Source organism: Mya arenaria, chromosome 5 (genome assembly GCF_026914265.1).
Source record: "Mya arenaria isolate MELC-2E11 chromosome 5, ASM2691426v1".
NCBI classification, from domain to species: domain Eukaryota; kingdom Metazoa; phylum Mollusca; class Bivalvia; order Myida; family Myidae; genus Mya; species Mya arenaria.
The window spans coordinates 28068318-28078363 of record NC_069126.1 but is presented as its reverse complement, the minus strand read 5'-3'; the positions used below and the strand labels follow the sequence as shown (position 1 = coordinate 28078363).

The following is a 10046-nucleotide window of genomic DNA, read 5'->3' as shown; positions in this document are numbered from 1 at the left end:
ATTTTTCCCATTACTTTTTTGTTGAAGTCACTATATAAAAAATGATCTTTAGGGAAATCTGAAGTGTCAAACAAATGTGAATAGGCCAACATATCTTGGAAAATGTCCGGTGTTGTACATGATACTAAAAATGAATCTGTGTCCGTTAATTCTAGCTCAACGTTGCTACCATACACATTTTTCAAATGATTATAATAAAAATCGTACATGGTATATTTTGACAAATCAAGGATACTCATTCCAACAAAAATTGGTTTATTTAATTTAATTTTATTTAATTTTTGCGACTTAATTCAACACCAACAAGGTCTTCAGAAAAAATCCGGTGCATCTTATAAGTGGGTTTGGATGACACCTTCTGTAGTCGTTTTTCTGTATGAACAAGTTCTACGGACCGATGCTTCCGAAGATTTTCCATGGTTTTTCCTGAAAGTAAACAAAATTTTTGGTAAGTAACTTTTCATCATGTTAATCTTTACTCTGAACTGCTCAATATATGTTTTTATGATGGTATCCGTCGTTATCTTAGATACCTGTGTTTTGGATGAGGGATATGAAAATGGGACCGAAAAATACACTTTTTACTTGCCGGTAGTTAGTTTTGGTCAGTTTTACTTTAGGTTCCTAATTGTACATGAGCACTTGTAAGCGTTTGATTGAAGATGAATGAAATACCAAAAAGTGAAACTACGCCTGACAATTATTGAACAGTTGTTTTTGTAGATAAGTATTAGTGGTATGGAAGTGACAATAAATAAATTGTATAAATTACATACGGGCAGATCATACAAAAATGATAACAATGTTATAATTAACACGAACCCCCCCCCCCAAAAAAAAAAAAAAAACAACAACAACCTTACCGAAGACCGAGTTGTTCATGAGTTTGAAGAAGTTCTTCTCGTAAGCAGTCTTGGCTTGTTGTCGCATTTTGGTGTTGAACTCAACGTAGGGTTTCATGAAAGCCTCTTGTTGGAACTCTAATACTTTATGTATTTTTTTCAATTTTAGACCGAGTTGGAGATACAGTTGCAGGTTGCGATAGTGAAGTACATAATTCTGTTTGTTTTCTAAAGTGGTGAGTAATTTTTCCACCTTTGCTCTGGGTGGAAGTTCCTCACTGTTGTGTAAATGTTTCAACACATGTTGAGCATAAGGAGATAATTTTTCATTGGGTGTGAATTTACGTTCCGGAGCTAATGGGTAGTCGTTATGACTGTCATGTAAATGTTTTGGATATTCTAGATCTACTTCTAGAATATACCCCTTAGATCCATCCTCTGGTATTTTTTCAGGTTCAAAAGTATCAATTTCTTCCTTCTGTAAAAACTTAAAGAATGTTACTAACTCGGAAACTCAATAGTAAATGAACTAGTTTGTCAAATGTTTTGGTGGGAAAATATTCCACCAAAATGTGAATTTGGCGGGAAAAAAGTTCGCCAAACATTTGAATTTTAAACATTTGAATTTCAAATACTATAGGGAATCCATTTCAATTTGTTAATTATCTTTGTGTTTCCCCTTTTGTTTTGTTTTGACTTTATTTCTTTGAGATTCTCATTTTTTTTCTTATTTTTTTTAGGTTTTTCAAAAAACTTGTTTAAACGTTTCACGACTAGTCTTTTCTGTAAATTTCCGTCATTTTGAATTGATTTTTTCTGTAACTTCCCGCCATTTTGAGTCAACCTTTTCTGTGAATTCTTACCATTTTGTTGTAATACCATGTTATTGTTTTTAGAAGGTTGACTGTTTTGTAAACTTCCATCACATTTAGAGAGTAAGTATTCATACTTTGATTTAGGAATTAACACTAATTCTTGAGCCATGATTCACTGGGTTTAATTAACGCTAAAAACTGTTTGAAATATTTTAACAGAATGGCTTTCCTCCTTTTTTGAGAGAGTCTTTTGGATATTACTTTACGTATGACATGTCTATATCGTTTCAAGTTCTTTTTATCCTTTTCTGGAATGACAAGATTTCCCCTGATAGCATTGTAAATCACCTCTATAAGTGCAGCCAATTGAGATTTTGTTAAGTTTTTTATCAACATTTTTTGTTGTTTTTCATTGGTGTTGATCATAAATTTTAAAAAATGTCTCTCCTTCTGTAGTTTATCTTCCATTTTTCTCCTTTTCAGGTAGAAATACAATGGGGCTTTGATGTGGAAAGATGTCTGTACGAAGTTTATATAACGGGTTAGAATGTGGACTTACATCCACCAGAAGGTAACTATATTTCTTGTTTGTGGCTTTTCTATAGGCATCCATAAAATAATGCGTTTCACCGGGAAACATTTGTTTGGCTAATGCTTGAATTTGTAATTTATCTCTCTGATTGTTAAACAACACAAAATAATGACTGTTTAGACTAATAGTTCGAAAATATTTTCCTCCTGTAAATAAATTTTGCACTACGAAAAAGACTGAAAAATTATGGTGATGACTATAAATGGTGAATAAGTTGACAATATCTACACTTTGTGAAGCTTTTTGTGCTAAATCATCAATCACTAATATTTTGAAGTCAGTTTCCATAGTCCACATGTCCATATCGTCTTTAGTTGGTAAACCTTCAAAAAATTCAATATTTTCCACATGTTCTTTCATATCATCAAATAAGGATTGATAGGTAGAATAACAATATATAATCTTTTTCGGAATCATGGTAAACATAGAGTTTGCATTTTTAAACAACTCAAATAGAAAGGTTGACTTTCCACTTCCACTTGTTCCTGCCACAATACAAGTGGCAGGGCATTCAAATTTAATTAATGCATCCAACATGATCTACACTTGTTGATAACAGAGAACACAATAAATAGAATACAAACAAAAACCATTTAAATACACTACTTTATTAGTGATCTACATGTTTGGTTTTTGAAACAACCATTTTGCGAACAATATGGAAACATATTTCTAACGAAGTTATATACAAGTAAATCATTACAGTCATAATCATTGAAAAAACTATGTACAATGTCATAAAAAGATACACCATTTGTTCGTTGTAGTAAGAAAAACAAACAATACATCCCACAAACATCACTGTAATTACTCTGCAGCTGTCTCGAATTTGTGATAACAGTTGAAAAATAAGAAGCATATTTCAGAAAATAAGTGTTAAAATAGTCAATTGGTTTCCCATAACTGTCAAAATATTCGATAGTGGTTGAATTTGGGAAGTAAAATGTACACCAATGTCTTCCTTCCATGAAATGATTGTCTGTATTGGCAATAAAACCACATGGAAATACCAAGTCGTTTGGTAGTTGATCAGCCGCAAACACCCCCAAAATTGTTTTTTGCAACATTGGATCACAGTCTATACAACACTGAAGCTGTGATGTATTCATTCTGTTATTATGTCTCTCTGAGCGTTAATTTGAAAAAATCCAGGAGAACTATTATACACAATACAGCTTGTTGCGGTAGATAAAGCCGTTCCAAATTGAACCTCTAATCGCACATTTCCTGTTTTTATTAGAGATAGAAATGCTTCATCAGAAAACTTTGGCTCTAATTGAAATGTAAAAATACAGGATGTGCGTGCAAAGTCTTCTCTGTTTATATCAAGTCCAGCATCTTTATTCCACATTCCATTTGTTAGAAACATATTTGCGTATACTCTCATAAAACTTTCTCCATTTAAATTATTAAAATTTGTTTTTAGTGGATTACCCCACACTGGAACCCCATCAGCATAAAGGCAAATACTCCTAATGTCACAGTTTAGGAAATGAAATGGATTTGATTTATAATCTCCCGAAATTGCTGCTGATCTGACAAAGGCTACGACAATTGTATTTGGTTTTTGTCCTTGAAATAAGTTATCCCACGTAAACACCGTACTACCTGCAGCAATGGTTTGTAACCGACATTCAAGTCTATCAAATGGATACTTTGCTGTGTTGATCTTTAACATCTCAGAGTGAGCAACAATGAGAGCTGGATTGACTCTAACTTTTTTTACTAAAAGATAACTATCTGTAATGTTTACTTTATAGCTTGGGGATGTCTCGCCAGAACTTAGACAGAATGCTACGATACAACTTCACATTAACATCCACTTGGTTTAACAGGTACCGTTTAATAGTAAATAAACTGTGATATATAGGCCCTTGCAACTCTAAAGTTTTTGATTCTGTTATATATTTTGCCCGTAAAAACAATCCATTGTTTGCTCCACTAGGATCACAGTCTTCTGGGTGATCATTGTCATCTTTTATGAATAGTTGAGAAGACAATTGAGAAAATGAAGCATCTTTTCCATTACATAGTAAAGTATTAAACATGGCTATATATGGATTGTAATTAGATGATATAACCGCCTTGTTTTGTAGAGTCACTTCTATAATTGAAAATAATGCCTGCAAGAACAAATTCACAGGTCCCACCTTCTCACCCGATTTTAAGTTAGATCCATCTGGATTAGTTACTTTTAGTTTCACACATAACTGTGTATCTTTCAGATCGAGATAGTCCATCGAATTCTGACCACTGATTTGAAACTCAATGGGAGTATCATCCGACACTTGGGATATTGGACGAATCTCTTGATAATGGACATCATTCACCGCAACTTGTGTAGGAGGTAAGTCAAATAGTAGTAATTCATTCGGAACACCTTCAGAAAATCCGTCTTTTGTGAAATAAGACATTTTATGAACCAAATATATCCCACGTTGTTATAGATTTCTTCGAATTATTTCTCGCTTTCTTATCAATTTTCCATTTATTGTCCACTTTTTTGCTTGCTTTTACACCTTTTCTTGATTTTTGATTGTTTTTTACAGGTTTATTTTCAGTTTGTTTATTTTTTCTTGTAGACTTCTGTCCTTTTTTCGGTTTAGTTTGTTTACTCCTGTTTCTCGACTGTTTTTTTCTCGCGCTGTTTACACGATGTGTTACTTCTGAAGGTTTGGATAATTTATGAACAAGGGTTGACATTTCTGAAGTATTTAAACCATCTCGTTTCAGCTCACTTTTCGCCTGGTTTACTGTCTGTTCCGATGGGGAAACTGTGCTGATTGTCATACCATTACTTCCCATCTTCGACTTGTGTGGAATGGCAAATCCCCTCCCAACTTGAGGTTTGTTATTTTTGAAATAGTCTATCCACATTTGTGGGTTCGGTACATACAACTTAGATTGATTCATATTTGGGGTAAAATGGATATCGCTTAAAATGAAGTGTGAGATGCACTGGTGAACTTACGAATGAAGCATACTCGTTTTCCACAGTTTTTATACTGAAATCAATCTCTTGGAATTCTGATCGGTTTAAGGGTAAATAAAAAGGAGATTCTAACACATAATTCCAACCATTTTCTTCGTTTTTCTCTATTCTTCTCAATAAGGGACGTTCACCTCCGTCAACAACGCTTTCTTTGCAAACGTTTGAGTAAATAAATAAGGTATTATCTACAGTTTTTCTTCTTGCTTTAGGATCAGTTTTTATACTTATTTCACACAAAGCAACCTTCCAGTAACCATTAAAAGATAGAGGTAATTTTAACTGCACTTTGAAGTTATAGGGTTTGTTCTCGGTGAAGATGTGATTACTTTCACTGTCTCTCACAAACACATATCGTTCCATTATTATTGTTCTTGAACTTGATCTGCATCAATCCAGCTATCAAATGATTTTGGAAATCCTTCCCATCGAACAAAATACTCTAATTTCTCTTTGACTTTTCTCTTTTTTAAAACTTTATCAACATACCAAAGACTGTCTGCATCTTTATCAACAGGAATTATTTCATTTTGATTCACATAACCTGATATTGGTTCTTTATTCAAGTCTATGATCTTATACAATGGAAAACCTTGTTTGAAAATCTTGCTCTTTATTTTAAAAACTTCTGTAGTATATTGTTGTTGATAAGCTCTTCTAAAGGGATGTTTCGTGTAACTTAATCTAACCAAATCACCAATTTTATATTTAAAGCGAGGAGGCGTTTTGGGGAATTTTTTAGGTTTTAGATACATTTTACTCCAAAGTTGTGTCTCGTTTTTCTTTGTAACATCACTTGGTGCTAATCCATCCAAACTCCGATGAGGGGAATTATTGTAACTATTTACAATATCTTGAAGGTGATCTATATATCTATAATTTCGCTGATATCTTAACATTCTAAATATCATACCACGAAGGGTACGAATGACTCGCTCTGCATAGTTTGCTTTAGCGGTGCTTTGTGTATTAAACAAGTAAACTCTCTTCTTTTGCATAAACGCTTTTAATTCACGATTGATAAATTCAGAACCTCGGTCCGTTCTTAACTTTTTAAACTTATGAACACTAAGAATATCCTTGATTGCTAACAATACCGTGTTAGATTTTTTATTAACTAAGGGTCGAACGGATAGAAAACGTGAAAATATATCTATAACAATGAGTAGGTATTTAACTCCATCATTGTATTTAGCAATGTTATCAACTGCCATTAAATCCATATCACCCTGATCGTTCATACCCGCCACTTCAACACGTGGTCTTTTATATGTATGTCTCGCCTGACGTTGAATGGCATACGAATCTTGATTGTTGAGCCATTTCTGTATGAAATAAGTAGTAAATACTCTTGGATAGTTTTGGTTTAATATCCTGTGTAACTTTTTTGCACCCAAAAAGCTGCCTGCGTTTTTTGAATCGAAATAATATTGTGATAGGATATGTTCCTTCTGCGTTTTTTCCATGATTAAACATGATCATCGTTGTTAGTAGTTTATATTATGGGACACATGGGTTGTTAATTAAACTAAAGCAAGGAAATGAAAACATGTATAGATATAAATACATTTATTTGAAACTAAACATGTATAAAATAAGTCAGCATATGATCATACAAGCATGTACATACAATGACATACATGTACATAAAGTGAATTAAATATTTATTTGAAACATGCAAAAAGGAAATTCGTGAAGTAATAAATATAACAAATCATTTTACGCCACACAATACCAGAGTTCTTAATTTCTCATCAATTCTTTTTTTTGAAGAAAAATGCAGTAAAACACATACAACATTGCATAATATGTCCATTTTGTTGTGTTGTAAATATTCTTTTGCTCAACGTGATGGACGAAACAGTCGATCTTCAATGCGATTGATTGTCAACACCATTCTTTTCATTTTTTCACACCACCGCTCGGTTTTCATTATCTGCAGATAGTCATTGCTCTCTAGCAAATGTTTGTGTAAATCAGTCATTTCAGAGGAAATGTTTGAAATGCGCACAATTTCTTCCCAACTTTGTAGTATATTTTTTTCATTAACTGCGTTTAGCATGTCACTAAAGTAACGTTCTATTTTATACTCATCATCATCAGGGTCTGTATCCATGATACAATCGTGATCTTTTTGAGATGGGAGATCCATCTGGCAACCATAGCAAAGTTGTCTAGTCACCATACCCATAACCTCACACAGTGCCTTCGCATATACAAAGTCAAAGTATGAATTCATTAGCGCGACACTTGTAGAAACTGGAGTATAAATCTCTGTAGTGTCCATAACATTCGTTTTGGAGTCACAATGTTCATTTTCATAAATATCTTGAGATAGTTCACTGCAATCCATGTTAAGTTTTTCTGCTGCGATATGATCACACCAAATGTCGATGAAACACTGAATGTTTGTGCTGTGTTGTATGTCTTTTATAGTTACATATGGTAACGGAAAAATTCAAATTTGAATTTTCAGATCATCCGGGGATATCGCCATATTGAAAACCCGCCAGAGGTTCGGTCCACGTCCATGGTGCTCGGGATGAGTCATTGGAGGACGAAGATCGGGTGTCCTTATGCTGCCATGAAATGTCGTTTTCATGATGTCCAATTATGTTCAAAAATAAACAACTTGGAGAATGTGTTTTATGTTCTAACAACGACTCGTCTCCTTTCTGCCACTGATGTAATCGCAAACCGCAAGAAAAACACTCTACTGTGTCATTTCTGCCAGTATAATAAAATCCTGCTGAAGATAATTGGAACTTGTTTGGTTCTATTTGAGGTGGCCACATGTCGAACGTTTTAAGTCTGTCTTGAAAGAATAGCATGCTTGGAGAACTATATTCAAACTCTAATAGTTTTGAAGTTGTCATTTCGACTGTCCGTGTAAGAATGAAGCCAATAACTGAACACTTTCCTTCATATCACAGAGAGTTTCAAAAATATCAAATGGTAATTGAAAACTTTGGTGACCCTTTTTAAATATTATTTTAATGCGTCGCTGTCTCTCTTTCACAACTATGACAAATTTGTCATCAAGTGTGCATGTAATTTCCCTTCTTATTGGTGACCAAGAGACATTTTCAAAACCAAAACCTCTCAAATATGTCTGCAACTCGTTAGAAAAACGTATCTGAGCTTGAGCCATTTTTTGTATTTTTTAAACACTTTAGACAACTGTTAAAGCACAGACTTACAATATCCAATTTGTTCGGTTTGTTATATACCACTATTGACAATTCAAAAAAAAAAATGTCTTGGACGTTGATTATTCTCGTACTATGGGCTCGTCTTTAAGTCCTGTATATGCGGTTAAAAAGGGAATGAATTTACATCTATCCTGATATTCTTCAATCTCTTGATGGCTATTGTACTGATCAACTATGGTTTGAAAATTGTTAGTTTGTCTTAAAAGAGTTACCATTTTCTGATGACTCTCCTTAACCCACAAATATATACAACGAGCTTCACTATCGTTCCAGGGTAACATATTACCATTCTCATCCCAAAAGGAATCAAACATTCTCCTGTTTGAGTCATATGGTGTCAAATTATAACTCATATTAGCCGGTAAAACAATGGCTGCCAACTTCAATCGCAAAAAGATTAATACTGATAATCAATGGAGACCCAGTTAAACAATGACCCTTTGTCTTGGATTTTAAACAATGGTTAAACATAACCGCTAAAAGCGGGAAATCGCCAAATATGAACGCTAACGCGCGAAATCGATACCATTGTCTTCCCGCTCAATGTTGGTTGAGTTAAACTTTGAAAATTGTCCGCCAAAACATATACGTACGCATGCGTAGACAATGGAACCACCGACAGAACCACCGCACCACCAAACAAAATGGCCGCGAAAGTCAATTTCAAACTTGCGCATGCGCAAACAATGAAACCACCGACAAAACCACCAAACCACCAAACAAAATGGCCGCGAAATACCAATTATTATACTACTGACAGGAACTAGACCCGAAATCTACGATCACTTCGTACAAACTTGCGTACGAAGATTTCTGCGACCTTTTTAGTTTAACGCGTTCGTACCATCGCTTACTTCGAAGCTAACCGATCTCTGTCGATATCTCCTTCTTGTTCACGCCCTCGTAGTGTTAACATCGTGTCATTTTCAAATCGGACTCGTGTGTTTTGGATATAATGGGACATATTTAAACTTACCTCGGTTTAGATTAAAGATAAATAAATAAATAAATAAATAAATAAATAAATAAATAAATAAATAAATAAATAAATAAATAAATAAATAAAATTTATAAATAAATAAATAAATAAATAAATAAATAAATAAATAAATAAATAAATAAATAAATAAATAAATAAATAAATAAATAAATAAAATAAATAAATAAAATTTATACATAAATAAATAAATAAATAAATAAATAAATAAATAAATAAATAAATAAATAAATAAATAAATAAATAAATAAATAAATGACAAAACTCCTATTTCGCATTGGATAACAAAGTTTCCGTGATGTTTTCAAATTTAAGTAATTAAATAGAGCTCTATGTATAGATTATTTGGGTCACGGACATTACGGACCATGGACATTACGGACCATGGACATTACGGACCAAACAACGGACTAAATTTGGGGACAGTACGGACCATATTTCTGGACATTACGGACCATGATTTATAATTACTTCACAGTTTGATTTCACTTTTTAACGTACCCTATTTCGGGACATTACGGACCATGATTTATAGTTTTACTTACTGTTTGTTTAAACTTTATAACGTACCATATCTGCGGACATCATGAAAAATGATT

General features: G+C 33.2%; 1 long non-coding RNA gene across 12 annotated transcripts; it reads left to right on the top strand.

Moving 5' to 3' along the window:
* Window positions 1-433: 433 nt before the first annotated feature.
* Window positions 434-7882, top strand: LOC128234724 (uncharacterized). Of its 12 annotated transcripts, none has more exons than XR_008261021.1 (7): window positions 434-448; window positions 1012-1078; window positions 2141-2228; window positions 4010-4084; window positions 4475-4596; window positions 4983-5095; window positions 7715-7882. It is a non-coding gene; the product is annotated as an uncharacterized LOC128234724 (long non-coding RNA). The 12 variants fall into 12 exon arrangements; XR_008261020.1 differs by lacking the exon at window positions 434-448 and adding an exon at window positions 655-736 and having other exon boundaries at window positions 1739-2228; XR_008261019.1 differs by lacking the exon at window positions 434-448 and adding an exon at window positions 659-736.
* The last annotated feature ends 2164 nt before the right edge of the window (window positions 7883-10046 follow it).